The sequence below is a fragment of the Micromys minutus genome (genome assembly GCF_963924665.1).
Source record: "Micromys minutus genome assembly, chromosome: 8".
NCBI lineage: Eukaryota > Metazoa > Chordata > Mammalia > Rodentia > Muridae > Micromys > Micromys minutus.
Genome location: NC_137977.1, coordinates 73,351,773 through 73,357,911, shown reverse-complemented (window position 1 = coordinate 73,357,911; position 6,139 = coordinate 73,351,773).

Genomic DNA, 6,139 nt, shown 5'->3' with positions numbered 1-6,139 from the left:
CCTTCATATTTTACTTACGAATTTTCTCTTCCAGCTTTTAGTATTTTTTCTTTGACTCATACATTTAGTGTTTTGATTATTACATGTCATGAGAAATTTATTTTCTGGTTCTTTCTTTTTGATATTGTTTATGTTTCTTGTGCTTTGGTAGGCATCTCATTTCTTAGATTAGGGATATTTCCTTTGATTTTGAAGAAAAAATGTATGTCCCTTTAACTTTGGTTTATTATTCTTCCTATTTTAATCATAGACTTGGTGTTTTTATAGTATGCCAGAATTTATGTATGTTTTCTTTCTGGGTTTTTTTTTTTATACACTTTCTGTTTTCTGAGGTATTCATCTAACTCTTTTCTTCAATTCTTTGAATTTTTTCTTCCATCTTTGTACTCTATTCATGAGGCTTACCTCTGAAATTTTTGCTCAAATTTCTAAATTTTCCATTTCTAATTCTACCTCAGTTTTAGGTTTCTTTAATGAATTCATCAACCTTAACAACTTCACCCATTTTTCATGATATTCAGTTATTTGTATTTTTGTAGATTTCATTAATAAATTTATTTTTATCCTCTTGAAGGTCTTTGAACATCTTCATAATATCCATTTTGAAGTCCTTATCTTGTACTTAAGCTATATAACATTCATCAGAGCCTACCACATGGTAAATATATATTTTTCAACCCTACTATATCAGAATTGTTTGGATCTTGTGGAAACACTGAATTTGCCTGTTATTGATTGTACTCTTATGCTGGTGATAGGTATGTGGATTGTTATAATTCTAGTTATCTACTCTAGTCTTTGTTGAGTGAATATTCATTCTTTGATTTTTCTTGCCTTCTCTTAGATGAGTGTAGTGGTTGTGGGTTGCCTGATAGGGAAAGCATCTAATTCTATACCAAGAGGAGTGCTTTTCTACGTATTATGAACTGAGACAAATGAATAAGTAAAAGATAAAGGTGTTAGATGGTTGGGAGGGTCTACAGGATTGAAAGAGCTGAGTCTTCCATGAGGATCTGCAGAGACCTGTAGAATGGAAGAGGAAAGGAAAAACATACTCCTGCAAATGCTCTGCTATAGAGCTGAGCCTGAGCCTAGAGAACTGGAAATAGAGAACAAAGAAGCAGAGTGAATATTGCCTATTTGAATTCTAAGTCTGGTGGCCAGGGTTTTTTTGGGAAAAGAATTTAAGGAAGCACAAATACACAATGATTCTTTCTGTCCTTTAACTCTATTTATCCACTTGTTAGGATCTTCCCAGGGGTCACTAAATTTTCTGACATCACAAGCTGATTGTATAAATAAAATCGCAATCAATATTTTACTTAAAGTCATGCATAGAATAGCTTTCTAATGTCATATGACCTTTCTCATGCAAATATTGCTGCATACCTTCCATTATTTTCCTTAGGGTACACATGACACAGTGTATGTATAACAAGGCTTAGAGCTCAACAGACAACAATATCTTATTTTCAATAATTAATATAATAATTTTATTCATTCATTCTAGATAAACATAGTTATGTTTTTATGTATAGTCTTTATACACCAAGTAAACTTTGACTATTTTCATGTTGTGTTTTGTTTTACATGTACTTTATGCTCATTGTAACTAATAAGATTTCAATACATACTATCAAACCTCTTAAAAAAAGTCAGGTACTGACAAAAATATATTGATAAGGTTTTATGCCAAAATGCTTTTAAAAATCTATACATCTGTTTTTTACAATAAAGTTGTAAAAATTTTCTAGATCTAAATATTAAATGCAATAAATGAAACCTTAAAACTAATGTCATTTATTTATTTTCTCAAACTGTCTCTGGAGTTAAATAAGATATTTGCTTTCAAAATCATAAATTTCTATAGTATACTTTTCCCAGAGCAAATTTAATTCTATTATTTTGCAGTAACAAAAAATGATGTATATTGTATTAAAATACCCTTAGTAATTAACAAAATTAAATATGTATCATTTTTGTGAAACAAATTACTTTTTAAATTCCTAAAGAATTACAGGAATCCATAGTTTGGTGACAGGTGTCTTACTCTGTCACTTATCAGTTTGCAGGCTTTTTCGTTTATTCCAGGATCTTGCACTGAAAAAAAGACTACATTAACTGGGAAGTAAGCTCTGGAGATCCTTAGGTTTTTGCCTCTCCAATACCTAACACTAGGGTTATAGTAATACAGAAAGATTCCTGGCTTTGTTTTCTTCATATAGGTTTTGAAAACTCAGGTCACCATGCTTGTGTGTCACTTTACTGACAGAGGCATAGTCCACAGCCACAATAATTACATTCTAAACATGTTGTGCAATCTAAAACATAAAGTTTATATTTCTCATTCTCAATACAATTTTTCTAAAGAAAAGAGAAATATCATACACAGTAACATAAAGTCAGAACAAGTAATTGGAAGTCAATAAAAGAAATTGACTGGGTTGCATTGCAACTGGATATAATCACAACACAGTGGTTTCTAAATACAGTGGTGATATCAACTCTGAGAAGTCACAGGACTCACACAGTAGTCATCCTGTTAGCAGTACCTCCATGCAGCATTTTTCATGCAGTAGTGTGTACACTATAAAGTGTTATTTCTCTATCTTACCACGACAAAAGCAAATTTTTAAATTTTTTATTTGTATAAGATTTTATCAATTTTAAAATTATATAATTAAAACCCAGAGTTGTGGCTAACATCTGTAATTCTAGCACTCAAAATGCAGAGACAAGGAGGTCATTGTAGTCTAAGGCCAGTCTAGAACACAGTGAGGCTATCTAAAAGAACCAAAATAGATAATATTAAGACTTTGTATTACAATTTCAACTTTTAGTTATTAACACTGCCAATCAGTGACTTAGTATTTTCTGTGAGTGAGCAATAACAAGAAATGTATAGGAAATAAAATTTAGAGAAAATTTGTAATTCATTTTTATAAATGATGCATTCATTATTTCATTTATATTTTATGTAATAGTTCATACTAGGCCCCTCATACTAATTTGGAAGCAGAAAAATGTATTGTACTATTTCCAAACACTAGCTCTTTAGTAGAGTTCAAAAGAAAGTTTTCTATAATTGCATATGAACACAGTTTCTGAATTTATTACACGGAATCTAGTATTTAGTATAGAAGATGGATTTTACATGAAATAAACTGTGAAATGTAAAAAAAAAATATTTTCCAGGCATTAGAATTAATGAAATGTTTTCAACTTGAACACATGGTTAGACCATTCTGTGCTGAAAAATGCTCCAATGTAGCTGATAAAAGACATAATGCTAGCCTATTGTCTGATCTAATTATATGCAAGAAAATTTTCTAACAAGACTTCCATATAAATGATAATGAAAATTGAAATATACTCTTGCTTAGGGAAAGGCTTTAGATCAATTCTAAAGATAAAGAATTCATCATGCCATCTTTGAATTTTTTGTCACTAGATAAGTAGCACATTTCTCTGAAATTTTCACTTCTGTTTGTGTCCCCTGGCATCTCACCTTAACAATTAAACTCTCTGATGTGGAACATGGCTCCATTCATTTTAGAAAAATCAAAGTAAGTGTGGCTCTATCACTTACATGTTCCTTATTTATCATGACAGTGATGCCTGCACAGCTTTCCATCAAGGTAGCTGAGGTCCACTTCAATACAGCCTGACATTTCTGTGGCCAGCCTTTATCAAAATGCCCTCTGTGCTCTTTCCCCTCTCCCTCTCCTTGACTATTTCATTACTTACTGGCAGGCCTAATCTCTGTATATCATGCCAAATGTCCCTGCATTCTATAATTCTCTGACAATGTAATTTCCAACACTCACTTAAGTTTTTCAAAGCAGTTTGGCTAGACTTTTAGGTTCTCATTTTATGGGTTTATCTTCTCCAGTACTTCCTTAAGCCAAGGCTATGTGACTAGAATTCTAAATGATTGTCTGCAATGATGCAATTATAGAAAGAAACACAATCTACAAATAAAGCAAACACACAAACACACACACACACACACACACACACACACACACACACACACACACACACACACACACAGTGTAAAGCAAGAACCCTTATAAGATAAGACAAAAATAGCAGTCAATATTGATGGCCCTGTTTCTCCCCACCTCTATCAATGTCTCTATTGTTCAGTCTATCTATCCTTTTGGGTTGTGGGGGAGGGAAGGAATGGTGTTATGTGATCCAAGCAATCCTTAAACTCTCTGTGTAGCTGAGATAGGTCTTAAATTTCTTCCACAACCTTCTATGTTCTGAAATTGCAGGTTTGATCTATGACACATAGGCATCTATGACAATTGTTGCTATTCTTTTCTGATTCCTATAAATCATTGTTACCTTTATTTAAAACATTAATTTTCAAGTATAGAGTTTATTCTGTTTATATGGTATATTAACCAGATATTTACACAAGATACTTTGTTTATATTCAGAATCTAAGAAAGAAATACAAATAATTGGTGCTCATGAAAGCCAGAGGAAGGCACAGAATTCAAAGAACTGGAGTCACAGATGCTTCTATTTTTCATATGGGTGCTGGAACTTAAACCTGGTTAGTTTAGAAGAACAGCCAGTATTCCTAACTAGTGAACCAGTTCTCTAGTCCACATATATTTGTATAGTTTATATTTTGATGAATTTCAAGACCAGAAGACATTTTTATTATCCAATTCATTTATTATGAATGTCAACAGAATTTAAAATATGTCAAATAAATCTTACAAAAGATTCTCCAAATGAAGCACTATTATATGCATTTTGGGCTTCTTTACTTTTCCAATATCATGAGTATTTCAAGTTCTAAAACTTCTGTGTTTCCATAGGAAACATAAATTAAGACTATGAAAAGTGCAGTAGAAGCTGCTCCCTGGGTGATTAGAGAAGGCAGGATTTTAGTGAAGTAGATTTTCTCTTCTAAAGTATGCATTGATGACATGGTATTGAATGGATTCATTTTCAATGTGCTCAGACTCTATAACCTCATAATCCATCAAAGCTCTTTAGCTGAAACAACTCTGATGTTCTCCCATTGTTGTGAATGTTCCAAATACCTTATAAAATGTGGACTTTGCCTATTAAAGAAAAGAAGAATGTCCACATCCTGATTATTTCATGATTGGTGTTATAAATTTTTCCTTTAGTTGCTGTTACCATGACTCCAGGATCAATAAAACTTGACTAAGTGGGACAGAAGTTCCAGAAGCTGTCAACAGTGGTGGGAGGCTTGGATACTCAAGAGACAGACATGTTTCCATAGTTGTGAAAGTAGAACAGCTCTCATAACCCTTATAACTCCATTTTCCTCCTCAGTTACTCTTTATTAATACTTTAGAAAGTGTTATGCATAGCATTGACAGCATGGAGGACAAGGAGAACACAGTTTTAGTAGCACAATCTCAGAAGAAGAATAAAAAGTAGCATTTGGGATAATAAGAAAACTTCTGTTTTCTCCTCATTATTTCATTGCCTCTTTGTTTTTTTTCTCTTTATGTGGTGAATGATACAGCTAATTAATAGCAATCTGTCTGCCTTAGTGAAATTATGGAACTGTAGAAATAATACATTATGGCCAGAAACTCATTGCAGAAGCCCATCCTTACTATAGTTGAACTACTTTTAAAAACTGTGATAAAACTCCTAAAAAAAAAAAAAAAAAACCAAACCAATTCAGGAAAGGAGAGCCAGGCATGGTGGCTGGAACATACCTTTAATCCCACTTCTTGGGAGACAGAGACAGGCAGATCTCTGTGGTCCACATAGTGGATTCCAAGACAGTCAGTTACATAGTGAGATGGACCTTATCTCAAAAAAAAACCAAAGGCAACAAAAAAGAGAGAGTATTTTTGACTCACAAGTTGAAGCTAGTCTTTCACTGTAGGGAACTGAGTCATGGTGACAAGAGAGTGAGGCAGCTAGTTAGGAAGTAGAAAGCTGGTGCGTAGCACTCATTTCTTCTGGACTGGGTGCTGGTTACCTGTGCCCACTATAAAGGGTGTCCTCCATGTGTTAAGTTTGATGGACAGTCACAGCATCTTTGGGTCATTTTGATTATCAGTGGCTAATGCAGAGAGTAGAATAGAACATGCCAAGGAGTGGATTAACACAGTGTGCCTCAGATACACAG